Genomic DNA, 16,941 nt, shown 5'->3' on the forward strand with positions numbered 1-16,941 from the left:
GGCCAAGACTTGGGTTCTCTTATCTAGGACTTGGACCTTTAAGGATTGTTTCATTTTTCTCTAATAAAGAGCACAAAAAGTTATTCAAAAGCATTGTCTGTCCTCAACATCTGCCGTTTTATGCTATTTTACCCAAGCAATAGTTTTGGCCCTGCCTTGATTATTTTTTTTATCTTGCTCTCAAAATAACTAAACCACCTGCTTTGTTCTTGGCATTTTTTGAAAGCCTTAGTTTGTTCTAGATATGAGTCTTCTGGTGGCTTAGAAATTTATCCTGTCCTTTCATGCACATCTTTATTAGGTATTGTAAAGCTTGTAAAGTGGGAGATGAGGCGTAAGTCCACCAAGTATGTATTGCTTCTTGGGCTCAACAGAGGGGAAAGGGGCTGAGTTAACGTGCAGCTAAAGAGCCTCCTTAAGATCCTTCAGGAAGTCTCAGCTGAGTTTGCAAACTTCCAACAACAGTGCCTGGCATGTTGTAGGCCATCAGTGGTAGCCGTTCTTATTGGACCTATGGCTTATCAGAAAGATCCGTGTTGAAGAAATTTATAAATTAAGAGCTTATTTTCTACATAAGTTGAACCTCAGGATTTTCACATCATGATAGTTCTCTACACTTAGGCCTGCCAAAGAATAAATGGGGACCTTAGAATCATAGAGCATTAAAGCTGGCAGTTCTTAGCACTGATACTGTTATATAGAAGGGAGCTGAGGTCTGGAAAAGGTTGGTGACCATCCCCAGGCCATACTATTTATATTGGCAGCTTGGGACCAGGATCTAGCTCTCTTGGCTCTACAAAGAGGATTTATATCAGGTGCGTGACCTTGAAAAGTCACTCTGGAGAGAGGAGTATGGAAAGAGATGAGGAAAGGGTTAGTGTTCAGACTGTCCTGACCTTGGGTGGTGATGTCAAAGAATAGCATAAAATATAGAGGTTTAGCCTGCTGGTATTTTACCACATTCCTCCTCTTTGGTGATTGATTTCTACCTCTGGCCCTTTTAAATTAAAATCAGGGTCAGTACTTTGGAAAGTCAGGAGAGTTTGGGGTCCTAGTGATAGTTATAGCCTCCCGTAATATTAAAGGCCACTGCTTTGAGAATGCAGCTGGCAAAGAGTGGGTGAGAAGAGCCTGGGCTCAAAGAGGCCTCCGGGCCTTACAGGAACCATGTGGTTCCAAGGCGTTGCTGCCGAGACCTGCGGTCAGTTCTCAGTATTTAGCTATGTAAGGAGTGAGTTGCCGGCAAGTGAGAAGCCGCTGCCAGTGGCTGACGTCTGCAATGTATTTAGACTTTCTGGGAGTCCTGCTTGCGTGCACTGTGGGAAGAATGGGAAAACAGAAAAACCATATAGCACATCAATGACAGAACAGAAATACATACACAGTTCAGGTTAAGAATGTTTTTCTGAAATTGCTGAGATGGGGATAGTGTATAATTGTGTAGTATGCTGTAGAGAAGATCTATTTGTGACCCCTAACGAAGAGCATTTGGGCAGAGGTAAAATTCAGGGATGGATGTGTGAGCACACAGAACAGGTTCCTAATTTGAGTTTGTAGTTGGAAAGATAAGGTGCAAGGCAGGCAATTTAGCTTCACAGTTGGAGATTTCAACCACCATGTTGTTTCTCTGCCCCGCTGAGCTGCCCACTGAGATCCAAGCCCTAGAGAAACAACTAAGTCCTGTAAGTCCTCCTGCTCTCTGTTGTCCCAGGGATTCCTTAGGGCCTAGTATGTCATTGGGTTGCTTTATGACCCAGGACCACCTTTAATCAAATGACCTCAATGATTTTTAGATTCCATGGAATCTCTGATCTTTGGATGCTTTTGCATCCTTTCTGGATACCATCAACCCAATGCCTTCTGGTGATTCCATGTTCCTGTGTCTTCCTTCCTCGTGCGCCCTTCGCCTCTGTGCTGCTGAGCCCTAAAGAGCTGTCTCTGTGTCACTCACGTGCATTCTGAGGGCAGCACTTCCCTCCAACCCGGTTTCCATGGGGAATCTGGTCCCTTCACATAGGCTTTAGTCAAGACTTGAAGGGTCAGAATTTGATCTTTGTGCTCTTTCACCTGCTTTACTGATTCTATCCCTACTTGCTATTCTTTCTCACTTGACCATCCATCAAAGTTCTCCCCACATTTAAGCAGCTGTGGGGAGGAGTTATACTTTAACAGCTAGCACACATAAATACTCTTTATTTTCCAAGGATTCTGATGAATAAAAGATTTGTTTCATAACATGTGCTTCAACTTAGGTTCAAATATATGAAATCAGAGATACAACTTTATATACCTAATGGACTCTTTGGATTCATTCCTAATAAACATTTTACTGTATAGTCAGCACTATACACTATACTACCTGGACAGCACTAGCTTCAAATTTCTTTTATTTACTTTACCTACCAGCCTTATTTCTAAAGTGCAAGCCTTATAACTTTGCTTAGCTCTCATACCGATTCTCATGTTTGGAGCCTGAAGCATGCGTGAATCCCATTCCAGTTCTCCTTTCCCACTCCTTGTACCCTAGAATATAGTGTTTTAGTTTTGTTTTAAAGTTCTATGCTTTGTTAGGTTTATTTTATGATTTCAGTAATCCCTTTTTATGCCCTTTTATTAAATTCTCAATCCAGGAGTCTTCCTGACAGTACCAACACACCTAGAATTTCCTTTTGAGTAAGAGTGGTAAGTGATGTGCGAGTATTCTTAAGACTTGTGTTCCTCTCTCTGGAATGGATGTGCATTTCTCCAGAGCATTTCATTGACATGGATTGTCTCATGTCTCTCTCTCTCTCTTTTTTTTTAACCCCCTCAAAAGAGCCAGGAGCGACTTAGTATAACTAGAAACTAGATCCAGTGCAAAGGATTTGGGGAGCAATGAGAGTTTCCTAAGGCCTCAGAAGCAGGGAGATTCTTTCTAGTTTCAAGGAGTTAGGAATTTGCTACTATTTGTGATTGATTCAAAATAAAGGGGAATCTAACATCATTTTTGTTTTTTTCTGAACAAACAGTTCATTTCTTCTCTGGGGAAAATAGAAAAGTAAAGATTGAATATAGATTACAGAATTCTCTGATGAGACTAAAGAACAAGAAGTTTGTCAAATCTTTATTTCTTGGGTGAAAGAAGAAAAAAGGTGGGGAGCAGGAAAAAGGTATATTAGGTTCTAGTAACAATAGTAGGCTGAGCATTTTCCATTTCTCAGTTATTACAACAACCCTTTGACTCTCCCACTCATTCTTTCTTTTGTAGATGAGAGACTCATGCTGCGGGAGAGGTTGAATAGCCTGCCCAAAGTCAGCAGCTAATAAATGGCAGACCAGTGATTTTAACCTTGACAATCTGGTCCGAAGTTCACACGATCAGTTAGGGCAGCAGTTCTCAACCTATGGGTCGCGACCCCTTTGGGGGTCGAATGACCCTTTCACAGGGTTGCCTAAGACCATTGGAAAACACATATATAATTACATATTGTTTTTGTGATTAATCACTGTGCTTTAGTTATGGTTGGGGGTCACCACAACATGAGGAACTATATTAAAGGGTCACGGCATTAGGAAGGTTGAGAACCACTGAGTTAAGGTTATATTGCCATACATTGAGTCATTTTTCCTTCTTCCCTCATTGAGTGCAGCCTCCCACAATATATATAAAACATAGAAGTGGCAGTTTCACCTTTTTTTCTTGTTGTTATTTGTTTGTTTAATAGCAGGGTTAAAAAAAAAAAAAAGGCATTATGTAGTCCAAATCAAGTTTAATTAGACCTGTTTGGAAAACATAACAATTATCTATGCCAAATTTCCAACATTTTTTCATGGTCAATTATTAATAGTCACTGGTGCGCAAATTCTTTTATTTATTTTCAAAGCGAAATAATTGAAGCTTGCATAGGATTCCAAGTTGTTGCACATTTCTTTAAGTATCTTTAGCTGAAGGGAACATTTTCTCTAAAAAAGAAAATACACACTTTTGATTGTGGGATGCAAATTTCTTTGGAGAACATGGTGATACCAGGCATGGAATCTTGGCATTAAACTCAACTTTTCTTTCTCTTCCTTGAGCTGATGGGAGTGGGACGTGGAGGTGGTAGGGCTGGGTGGACAGAGTATTTGGATACATACAGACTAGGGCAAAAGTAGGTTTACAATTGTGAGTATGCAAAACACAGAATTCATTCTTGTATTATTGTTTATTATTTTATTATTTTCCATACAAACAACTGTAAACCTACTTTTGCTCCACCTTCTATATTCAGATCTGTCCAGTGTCTGGACAAGCTCCTTCATTAAGTCCCAAATTTCTGAAACTGAGGTTTTAGAAGAACCTAAAGAGATCTTGAGCTAGTTTATCCAAATATGATTTTATAAAATAGCAGTTCTTCTCTATTTGTAGAGGAAAAGATAATAAAGGCTATCCCCCTTTCCCAAATATAAAAAAGGTATTCTTGTATTGCTTTCATAATGCAGTTTAAAAATTCCCCGATCATAGTTTTAAATATTTTCTTCATTATTATAATATTCTTCCTCTATCCAAGCTATAGAAAGGGTCATAGAAATATAACATAAAATAGGATTATATAAAAATAGCTATCTGTAGAGCTTTGATAGTATAAGTGATTTTAAAATGTATAAATCAATATAATTTAAAACAATATATTAGCTAAAGAGAATTTAGAAAACTCACAGAAATAGAGGCAAAGAAATGCAAACGCCCATAGCCCCTATACCCAGAAGAAAGAAACTTTATTCCTGTGTTTTCTTTATCTGTGAAGAATTTTTTATACCTTTTTCTGTTGTGAGTTTTTGTTTATATTTCTTGGTTATGATCATACTGTAAAAATGATTTTGTTTCCTGCTCTGTTGGGAAGATGTCTTCGTTCAGAGATGACTCAGGGCTTCTTTTCTGAACCTTTCCGTCACAGGTCAGCTTTGCGGCCTGAGCTGCGCAGTGCTCCCAGGACGTGGGCCCCGTGCTCCATGCTCCTGAGTGCTGGGCCACAGAGCCTGTTCATGCCCCACCCCCTTTTTTAAATGTGGAAAATTTTAAGCATATACAGAAATAGAATATCATAATGAACCCTGTGTGCCTTTCTCCCAGCTTCAACAAATGGTCAAAGTAAGGCCAGTCTTGCTTCATCTAGACCCTAACATCCTCTCCATGCCCCAGATTATTTAGAAGCAAATCTCTGACAGGCTAATATTTCATTTGTATTTTTGTGCACATCTCTGAAAGGTTAAAGACTCTTTTTTTCTTTTAATACTGCAACATTATTATATTTAAGATCTCTAATATAATCAAATATGGAATATCTAGTCAGTGTTCAAATTCATCTGTTTTCCTCATTTTTCTTTTCAGTTAATTTGTATCAGAATTCAAATAAGGTTCCATACATTGCCATTGGTAGGCATGCCTCTTGAGTCCCTTTTAATATATAGGTTCACTGTTCACTATCCTTTCTTTCCAATTTATTTATTTTTTTACCAAAGTGAACTATTTATTGTGCTGTGTCCCATAGGCTGGAATTTGCTGATTACATTCCTGTTAAATGTTCCCCTGACCACTGTATTTCTTTTGAACTGATAATTACATCTAGAGGCTGAATCAAATTTTGTTTTCAGTTTTTGTCAAGAATACTTGAAGAGTGTTGTGTACTCTGGTCAGGAGCCACTTAGATTCACATCAATGTGTGTGTGTGTGTCTGTGTGTGAGAGGGAGATATGTTGACAGTCAGTGGTGATTGTTGTTGCCTAAATCAATTCATTACAGGATTCAAAATCTTATTTCAATCATTTCTTTAGTACCTAGAATGCTTCTATAAAGAGAAACTCCTACGAATCAAGTATTTGGTTATTCTGAGGTACAGCGTATGTGGGAAAACACCTGATTTTTTCCTCTTTTTTCACTAGTTTTCAAATTAATTAGTTGGCCCTATTAGCCAGCTAATTCGTAATATTCCCCAAAGATAACCATTGAGAGAGACAGACAGAAATAGAGGCAGGGACAGAGAGGAGAATGATTCATTACGAATGAATGAATTTAAAAATATTAGTGTTTCAATCCATTGCATTTATTCTCATCGATACTAAAATTTTGCCATCTTTGACCAGTAGAAACCCCTCTGTATGGGCTCCTGAATCCTTTGATATGATTCTAGTAGTCTTTGATTGTTTTTCTGCTTTCTTTTTTTTTTTTGCACTGTGTGGTTGCCTCTCACTCGTGCCCCCAACTGGGGACCTGACGTGCAACCTAGTAATGTGCCCTGACTGAGAATCAAACCAGCGACACTTGGCTCGCAGGCCGATGCTCAATCCACTGAGCTAGCAGCCAGGGCTTTTCCTGCTTTCTGATGTTAAGATATTCTAGGCTAGTGGTTTTCAAAGTGCAATCTGAGGATGTCTGGGGGTTCCTGATTCCTGAGACCCTGTTAAGGGGTGTGTGAAGCCAAAACAATTTTTATAGTAGTAGTAAGACATTATGTATCTTTCTTATGCTCATTTTCTCCCATGTGTAAAGTGGAATTTTCTAAATATCACATGTTCGCTATTGGAATGTGTGCATATATACTCGTGTTTTCTAGAATTTTCTAAGATAACCTTTTTGGTGTCTTCAGTAATTTCTAAGAATGTAAATAAAGGGGTGCTAAGACCAAAAAACTCAAGAACTGCTATTCTTTGCTCATTTTTAAATTTCTTGCCACATACATAGAATCACTGGTGACCTTATAAATTAGCTCCCTTATTTCTTTGACTTTTTTGTGTGGGAGACCTGCTCCAAGTCCCACAGCTAAAACAGAGCAAAACCAGAATTTGAGATAGATGTTTATGCAGTCCACCCATTATAAAACAGAATCACTGATGTCCAAAATTTTTTGATTAATTAAAGCTTAGAAGTTGTAAACACGGCTGCTAGGCTAGAATGAACATTTTAACAGCCACTACGTAAAATTATCAGTTGTTTTTCTGAACTGGAATGATCCTAAAAAGGGGAAAACAGATGTAGAGGCAGGCTGAGTGGTTGCTGCAGCTCCATCGGATAATGAAAAACAATGCACTGAAAATACTGTTTTTCTGGTCACAGTAGAGAAATTCAAGATGCATTGGTAACCCCTTAGAGCCTTAACTTTTGTGAATCTCAGTCATCTGGAGAAAAGCCTGCTTAGCCCATGGAATTTCATAATGGCTCATGCATTTCCCACTAATTTCTGAACCCAGGGTTTAATTGATCGCTTGACCACATAGCTTAGAAATGCTCTTTCCCCCTCTCTTGTGATTAGTTGAACCAAATCCTGCAAGAAAGCATCCTATAGTTTTCAAAGCTGAGTAATGGTGCCTTCAGCCTGGATCTCTTACTTTTCCATCAATGAATAGTAAACAGATATATATGGGTCAGGTACTTAGAACTGCTGGATTTTGCAGTTTTGGATCTTCAGAGGAATCTTATTTTGTCTCTGTCCATTGAGCTGAACTTGGTAACTCCTCTTTCGTTCACAATTCCTAATAATTGTAGCTTCTCTTGGATAATGAATAACATTAACTCTTGTTTCCCAGCCAAATCGAAGAACTTCCATCATAAGAAAAGGAAGTGTGTTTTTAAAACAGCTAGCAGTGGCTTTCTGAAGTTAGAGTATGTACAGGAGAGGAGCAGGCTTACACAATGTCTTTGACTATTACCAACGTAAGAAGCACATGACAGCCTCAGGTGCCATCTGGCGAAGTGTCATCATACAAGAAGCTCAAATCAGAGCCCACATCACTATTCAGGTGCTTCATAATTACTTTGTGGTTCAGGTGGGGAGTGAGGCAAAGAATATATGTGAAGGGTTTCACAGATCTTAGTAAAATACAGGGTGTTTTTTTTTGAAAGTATATATTAAATACTAAATAAGTTTTTGTACTTATGACCAAATTTATTTTTCACTGGAAACTTGTTTATTTTTCTAAACATTAAATCTGCCATAGTTACATGATTTAAATATCTGCTCTATGTGACTTGTTGCATTTAGATTTATGTATTTGGAAAGTCAGAAGCTGGAGCTTTTCTAGCATGTCATCTCATTGATGTTGCTGAAGGTAGTTTTAGAACACAAACTCAGGGTATGAAGTAGAGGCACTCTTTCATGGGGATGGGCACGACCATTGGTCATGTCAAAATTTAATCTTCTTTCCTATTTGTCACTTTGACTGAATCACAAAAGAAAAAAAATTAAGTTTCATGTTAAACACTGAACAGACCCACCTATCTCCACATGAGAAGCATGTGGTGTGTGATGATGTGAGCCTTGAATTTGTGGCTGGAGAATGCCAGGAATTTGGGGTTCTGGAGTCACTGAGGAAAACTGCCCCGCCTTTCTGCACTTTGATTTCCTGTTTAGAAAGTTCTGCTCCTTCATAAAGACCTTGAAGCACTAGGAGGAAAGGTGCTCTCTGTGTGGAGTTTTCCATAAAGTGCAGTCTCAACTAAAAGGCTGGAATAAAGGTAGGTAAGTGCTTTATAAAAATATGTTTTACATATATATGAAATATTTGTTAATTTATCCCAGGAAACTTGAATTCATATTTAAAGTTCACATCTTTTTTAAAAATTGAATTTATTAGGGTGACTGGTTAATAACATTATGTAGGTTTTAGGCATACAAGTCTACAATATAAAATTCAGGTTTTGTTTACCTAATTTCTTTATTTCTCTTAAAAGTGAAGAATATAAGGGCTTAGGAAGTGGAAATTGGAATTGATTTTAATTGCCTAAACAGATTTACAGCAAAAAAAAAAAGAAGGCTTTATTGAAGTGAAAATGAGGGCTAGATTAGTTTTGCTCTTGCTCTGTGTCTAATTATAGGAGTAGTACATTGATCTCTTTTCCAAGTCTAAGTGAGGTTATCCATCACAACGTGAGCCATCACTTAACTCTTCATGATGGCTGCCTTGACTAAAAATCTCCGTGGTGTGAATTCAGAATTCCAGGAGTACATTTGGAGGTGTAATCAATTATATGGGTGGTACCCAAGAGGAAACGAGACCATTTCAGGACATCCCAGAAACTGGGAAGAGCTCTTCCACACTCCCCCAACTTCCAGCACTGTAGAGTTATAACACAGCTGGAGTTAGGCTGATGTGGAGAGTGCGCATAGCCTGGTACAACAGCATTTCTCTCTGGGGAGTACCATTCTTTAGAAAGATAAATATTGGCATTGCGTGATTTGTAGCTCATACAGAGGCCATTAATGTTGCTGAAAATTTAGGACCATGTTATGTTCAACTTTGTGGTATTTTGGTTTGGTTCTAAATGCAATTTTTTTTTTGTATGTGTACTGTCATTTAGCATGAAGAGGCTACATGTGGGTGTTTTGGACCCCATTAACAGAAACCAATAGGACTAGAAAGCTTGAACTGGTTAGTTGAGGGTCAAAGACAAGTTGGAGTGAGTTCTGGACAGAATATGTTGTGGCCATCACCTTGTTCCTCAGGTGGTAGGGTTGGATTTGTTGTGTTTATTTTACTAAGGGAGGAGAGCTTTTCTCTGCATTTGACTATGCTACATCATGCTGTGCAGCCTGATATTTTGGGGCTTAGGTCTGGGAAAGAAATATGCTTTAATTATCATTGTATAGGTTTGTATAATTTGTATGATTTTGCTCTCTCTTTGAGAGGCAAGTAGGAAAATGGAAAAACAGAGAACCCAGGTGATCTGCAAATAAGATTAACAGGGAATTGTCTTAAGACTGGCACACAACTTCCTGAAGTAAAATTGGAATCCCACTACCAAGAGAGAAATGAGGAATTGGAATCAGCCTTTGCTGTGTAACATACCATTCCCAAAGGTAGCAGCTAAAAACAAGTCATTTATTTGCTCACAATTCTGTGGGTTGGCAGTTTAGACTGGGTTTATCTGGATGGTTCTGATGTCACTAAGGGTCACTCCTGGGACTGCATGCAGTCAAATCAGCTGTCACCTCAGATGGCTCTAGGATTGTGTAACTCACTGGCTGGGTTGTTGGCTGGTTGACTAGTTCTCCATGTGGCCTCTCTAGTAGGCTAGCTCAGGCTTAATCACATAATGGCCTCAGGATTCCAAGAGAATGAGAGAAGCTGTGAGGCTTCTTGAGCTCTAGGCCCAAAATTGATACAACATCACTTCTGCTAAGTTCTTTTGGTCAGAGCAAACCATAAGGCTGGCCAAGATTCAAGAGGTAGGGAAAACAGACTCTTCCTCTTAGAGAACCTGAAAATAATTTGAGGCATTTTTGATCTATCAAATGATTTGCATAGGTGAATAGCAGTGTTTCTCTCTCACTCTCTTGCACAGGGTCTGAACAGGCTGCTGTCACTGATATTGTCCTGGCCCTCAAATCTAGGGGAAGAGGTGATGGGGCAGGAAATGGATTTCTTCCAGGGCTGGGCCTACTCTAGTAGGGGCATCTCCTTATCTGCACAGGGATGAGGTAGGTCAGGAGGGAGATTCCAAAAGGCCCTCTAAAAGCCGAGAGTCCTGGGCGGAAGAGAAGACATGGAGGAAGGGTTAGGGTTAGGGATAGACTGATGTGGTCCTTGCTCTCCCTGCCCTGCTGAGGGATCTTGGTCACTTGGCATTTTCAAGCCTCAGTTTCCCCAGCTCAGTAATGAAGGTGAGGCTGCTCTACCTATTTTCTGTCCCAGGGAAAGATGATTGAGATGGCCAATAGAATTTAGAAGGAATGTAGTCCTAAATGCAGTGTGATATCCTGGAATCATGGAACAACAGGAAAAAAAATAATTAGTGGAAAAACCGGAGCTCTGAATAAAACCTGGATTTTACTTAATAATAACATACTGTAAGATATTGATGTTGGGGTAGGCTGGGAACTCTGTACTATCATGCCAACTTTTCTGTAAATCAGAAATATGTTTTAGAACATTGAATATTAAAACTACTGATCAAAAATCCTCTAGTTAATCAAACTAGTTTGAAGTTTCTTTTTTTGTTGTTGTTATTGTTGTTGCTGCTGCATGTCTTACCTTAATGCCTGGTAAAGTTTTATAGTTGTGTGAAGTTGTTCTGAAGTCAAAACAAATTAAACTAACTAGAAATCATCTTTAGCTATCATCGAGTTTCATCATTTGTATTTGTGCGATGAATCTAGTTGCAATGAAAGTTATATCTTAGTCTCAGTATTCCCCGTGCCTAACACTGGGTTTAACACACAATACATACTTACTGACTAACTGGGGCAGTATTTACTTTTTAAAAATTGAAGCAAATGTTTTGGCTAAAGTTTATTTGATGAACATCTCAATGAAATGTTAGAGAAGTATGGTGGAAGGTGTTAAAACAGCTTGTCTTTTTGGGATTTAAAAACTTGGCCATTCTTTCATGAATTTTTAGATCTTTGTGTCTACTATTCTAAAAGCTTCTGATGTGTAAAATGTCCTGTATGTTAAACCTTTTGATGTGTAAAATGTCTTTTGTGTTACACATTCTCAAGATGGTAGTCTCTTACCATTACTTTGGGAATATTATTTAATTACTGTTTTAGAGTGAACAGAAGAATGAATGAACAGGGATCATTGTTACCAATAGGTACTATTCTCCATAAGCCAACATTTAACAAAATATAGATTTTAAAGTTCCATTAAGCAAGCAATAGCTTTGCAAGTTAAAAATAACATTTCAGTGATTTTTTTTTCAGTTTTTTATTTATGTGTATCTATGTCTCTCAATAGAATTTTAAAGATTTCTTATTTTTTATGGAGGAATAATTGACATATAACATTATATTGGTTTTAGATATACAACATAATGATTCAGTATTTATATATTTTGCAAAATGATTACCACACATCTAATTAACATCCATCACCATAGTTACAATTTATTTTTCTTGTGATGAGATCTCCTCTCATCAACCTTCAAATATGCAGTGCATTTAACTATACACACCACACTGTAGATTACATCCCCACTACTTGCTTATTTTATAACTGGAAGTTTGTACCTTTGACCTCTTCACTTTTTCTCACCCACCCTCCCTTGCCCCTCCACCTGCCTATGGCAAACAACAGTCTGTTCTCTGTATCTATGAGCTTGGTGTTTTTTGTGTGTATTTTGGGTTTTTTTTTTTTTTATGCCACATATAAGTGAAATCATACAGTATTTGTCTTTCTCTGTCTGACTTATTTCACTTAGCATAATGCTCTTAAGATCCATCCATCTTGTTGCAAGTGGCAAGATTTTCTTTCTATGGTTGAGTCATATTCCATTGTATATATGTACCACATTTTCTTCATCCACTGATGGACATTTAGGTTGTTTCCCTATTTTGACTATTGTAAGTAATGCTGCAATGAACACAGGGATGCATATATTTTTTCGAGTCAGTGTTTTCATTTTCTGCAGATAAATACCCAGAAGTGGAATTGTTGGGTCATATAATAGTTCTGTTTTCAATTTTTTGAGGAACTCCGATACTCTTTTCCATAACATTCAGTAATTTTTTAATAACCTAAAGTAATTTATCAGGTACATGGCCACTTTTGGAAAGCTGGGACTTTTAACTTGAACCATTATTGTTTCTTTAAATGACTGTTGACTACTTCCTATGAGTAGAGTTGAGTCTAGGGTCTGATCCTTTTATACATGTGGAACTCAGAGGCAGATTTTCTTCTGAAGCTGTTTGAAGGAATTTCCCATCCTCCTGTCTGGCTTCATGCCTTGGGGGTAGGTGCCTATGCCACTCCATGGGGCAGAACCCTGGGGTGGAGAGGGAGCCAGGAGTGGACTGTGAGTCAGGTCTGCACACGTGTTTCTTGTCTGGTGAAAGGCTCCCAAAAGGGCCAATTCTGAAGAGTCTGTTCATTCTCGGTTTATTTGGGGATTTTAAGATGGCATGACAATTACTTGAGTTTCTAGAAACCCTACTTTATGACAAAAAGTGGCTTGTCTGTGAGATCTTTTAGTGAGGTGTTCTGAGTATGTCAAAAAGAATGTGACAATACTGGAGCATTGCAGGGGTTATTTCTTTTGTGGCTAAAATTTTCAGATATAGAGGAAAACATCCAACTATCTTCTTTAGTTCATCCATTCCTCCTATAGATGTCTACTGAGCACTTCTAACATGCCAGGCACTGTTTTGGTGCTGGGCAACATGGACATAATTCCCTGCCCTCACAGAGTTTCTAGAGTGGGGAAGAAAGCACACAAGTTAAATATGTCAGAGGGTGACATGTGCTGTAGAGAAAATTAAAACAGGGATGGGAGATAGGAATAATGCCAGTGGGTGAGAGAACCACATTAGGACCTAGAGTCTTGCACAACCTATGGTGAATGATTGGACCCACAGGCACAAAATAGCACAGTCCTTTATGTATTGTGACTGATTGTGCTGTCATAGTCATCACTAGTATTATTATTGTCACAGTCAGAAACTATTTATCCCACACCTATTACCAAGGACGTGTGTATAATGAGTCATACAGCTGTATGTCCTCCAGACTGACAGCCTTTATGTGGACAAATGCAGAGGACTTAACTAATGACAAATAAAAAATAAATAAATTTACTATATTCACTCTGCTAATGTCTGTTGCTGATAGTATATACAAGACATTGTGGAGGCCAGCAATGTAAGTCAGGATATACCTTGCCAAAAGAGCATATATTTACATGTAGTAGATCAATTGATTGGCAGTGATTCAACATCTGAAAAAGACTATGAAGGGTCCATGACAGATGCCGACTTGTCATTTTGCCGAGGCATGATTTTCAGTCACCTGCTTTGAGAGGCAGTGGGGGTAAATAACCTAGGATTGTGTCAGCCAATTGCCCAGTGTCCACATTCCAGCCAATTTCCCAGTGTCCACATTCCAGCACGGTGTCATTTCTGCCCATTGTTTAATGTATAAAATGCCTCTGGAGTGAAATGTGCTTTCTTTGAGAAGGGTTGCTCTGAGAAGGAAGTCAGCTTCTAGTGCTGGTGAGGCAAGTGCCCAGCCTAAGATGTGGTGGCCCTTACCCAGAAAATGGCATCACTGAGTGTCTCAAGGAAATACTTGGCATTTTGCTCCCTTTGTGAGGGAAACTGTATGCAGTACTAGTATCTGTCAATTCACAGATAAACCCATGAGTGTATTATTTGGATGACTTCTGATAAGGGCCATCAGGGAAGTGTAGACATGGGGATAGCTAAGCAAAGCTTCTTCATCAGCTGCTTCATCTGGGCCCTAATAGCAGGTTATTCCCTTTCCTTCAGAAACAAAAGGGTCAGCCATCTTTGTGTGAGGATCCCTAGAATACATTTTCCAGCCTCCCTTGCTTTAGGTGTGGCCACATGATAGTTCTAGCCATTACAATGACTGTGATGAGGATGGCAAAGCCTGTCAGCCTGAATCTGTTTCATTTTGAAGAAGAGGAGCACCTCTTTTACCCAGTCCCTGTCATGGGAGCAAGACACAGTGTTCTAAGGTGTTTGGGCCGTTATATGTTTTTGGCTCTATTTCAGCAGAGGCTTCCCTAACTAATACTGATACTCTGTGTGGTAAGTGAGAGGCAAAGACTATAGTTTCAGTACCTCAGCCTTACTTCATTGGGAGACTGGACCCAGTTTTTTCTATCTGAGTGGTAGAATCGGTGCTCTTGGATGAGGGTGATTATTGTGCTTCTTAGGCCAAGGGTGTGTGTTTACTCCTGCACCCACCATTCATGGCTTACAGATGTCTGTGTTCCTTACTGTATCCTCAACAGCTGAGGGTAGAGCCCGGGGAGTGCTAACTGACCCCTGAATTTTCTCCTTTTCCTAATATATTTTAGTAAATACCTTGTGCTAGGTGTTCCTTGGGATACCTAGAAGTGAAAAAGAACATGATCTGTAACTTCAAAGAGCTAACAATTCAACCTGAGCAGACCACTTCAAACGGAGCTCTCAACTAGAGGTAACAAAAAACAAAAGTTAAATTTCTCAAACAACATAATTTTTTAAATTAAGAGCTGAGAGGTATGTAGACTCTAGGTGCTGCTTCTCTGTGATTTTTAATCCAGTCAGGTTCACCCCTAAGTTCATAGTCAATCACAAAGTCCAGTGCACAACCATTAGTATTGCCTTACCCTCTCCTTGTGTCTGTAATTCTAATGTGGATTATTTAACAGGTGTTCCACATTGTCCAATGCAAGTTGACTGGGTGCCTTTTTCCCCTTGAATTCCACTGAGCTGGGCCCACAGTAACAAAATTAGAATTGTTACCTTACTGAGTATTGTGAATGGCGGATAGTAATAGGGGATTAGTGTGCGTAACCTGAAAAAATCCTATTCAACTGTTTTAGTTGTTAGTTTCAGCAGATTCAATGGCTTCCTTCATTTGTCCTTATCACTATATGCCAAGTTAGAATTTGAAGATCAGCTGCTTTTTTCTTCTTTGGCCCATTATCAATCCCCTCTTCAGTTTGCTCTGTTAATTCCTATTTGTAGTTGTTACTGTCAGCTTGTCTATCTTCCTTCTGAGATGGTCTACACCTCGGAGGTAGGCACCAGACCTCAGCTTTCTTTGTATTCTTTCCTCTAATCCTTTACCCCAGAGCATAGTATAGTGCTCTGTATATTACATGTGTCTCAATAAATGTTTGATGAATCGATTGATTATTAAAATTTCTTACACTGAAAGAGCTTCTTGAGCTGGTATTATGCTTAGTGAAGAATTCTTTCTATGGCAAACATTACTTCTGCCATTGAGTTGCTGTCAGTGGCTGTGATGGTTCTTTCATCTTGTTTAATTTTGTGACATTAGCCTCACATTAGCCAGTAACGGGAGACACCCACCATGTGTCTAAGAAGGGAGAGTGCTAATGTGCTAAAGGGTTGCTGTAGGATGTGCCTTGACCTGATTCAAAAGGTATTTGTAAGGCTAGTGTCTGGTGGATGATACTGAGCTACATTCGTATGGTTTCTTGGCAAAACTACTGTATTATGTGTAGTACTATATCACTCAATTTAATGAAAGAATGGCAGATTAATCTTTTTCTGTTTGGTAGCTAGGTTTGTATCTTAGGTCTTGCTTGCCTCACTGAAGGTTCTGGAGAATTCTCTGAAAGGACTCATGCACATCCATACCTAGATATGTTTCTCCTAATAAAATTGCAGCTAAAATCCTTCCCTCGGGGGTTCGTTATGTTCCTTCCTAAGAGCACATTTTAATAATGATAACAGAACAGAATGGTGAGTTAGTAAAGGATACCAAAGGCTATGAAAGAAGGTGTTTTACAGGAAGTGCATTCCACTCTCCCTTGTAATTAGGGGCTTCAATAGTATGCCAATGTCTTTGAGCAACAGTGGGATTATTGTCAATGTCTTCCTTCATTTTAGACTTAACAACTGGTCTTCCTCCCTGCCTCCAGATGAGAAGTGACTTTAAAAGAAGTTGTCCAGAGCTTTTCTCTGATCCTGCTCTACGCACTTCTTTTGTCAGTTTATGAACTTTTTGCAAAAGTAAGCGAAGCAGAAGCTCATCTTCACATCTTTGATGGTTTGACCTTTACATTTAAGAATCTGTGATATGCACATTTCAGTGCTGTCTTACTTGTTGCTTAATTGCAACTGGCTTTGTGAAGACAGGGAAACCATTATTTCTTTAATAGGACTTGGAAAACCATAAGAACACAACTGTATAGGATTCCCTGTCATAAATTTTAAAATTATAAGCATTTATGTTGGAAATATGGACCTGATTATCTTCCCCCAAAATAGTCTGTGATGATTAATAGTGAAGGAGTTAAATTTTTTTCCTGCATCTCAATTCACTGTACTAAATGACATTATTGTGGCCTGAAAATATGGCCCAGTCTCATCTACCTACAGGAAATAGTTTTAGAGAATCCTACTAAGTGTCAGTACATTAGGTTATAAGAAAAGCAACTTCTCATGTCCATCTTATGCATAAGAAGATTTTATTTTGAAATTATTTTATAAAATAATTTTTGCTTGTAAG

The 16,941-nt window shown here is 38.7% G+C and overlaps 1 protein-coding gene across 3 annotated transcripts in view; it reads left to right on the forward strand.

Annotated features, from left to right (window-relative positions):
- Positions 1–16,941, forward strand: part of STXBP6 (syntaxin binding protein 6) — a 246,261-nt gene that overhangs the window by 25,611 nt on the left and 203,709 nt on the right. Inside the window, exon 1 of one of the 3 annotated variants that reach the window (XM_090270176.1) lies at positions 8,407–8,470. The exons of the other annotated variants lie outside the window; for them this stretch is intronic. The gene's annotated coding sequence lies outside the window, so the exon portion shown is untranslated. Of the gene's footprint in view, positions 1–8,406; positions 8,471–16,941 lie in introns of those variants that run through there. 3 annotated transcript variants of the gene reach the window in all.

The sequence above is a fragment of the Furipterus horrens genome, unplaced genomic scaffold (assembly GCF_987537825.1).
Source record: "Furipterus horrens unplaced genomic scaffold, mFurHor1.1.pri manual_scaffold_3, whole genome shotgun sequence".
Classification (NCBI taxonomy): domain Eukaryota; kingdom Metazoa; phylum Chordata; class Mammalia; order Chiroptera; family Furipteridae; genus Furipterus; species Furipterus horrens.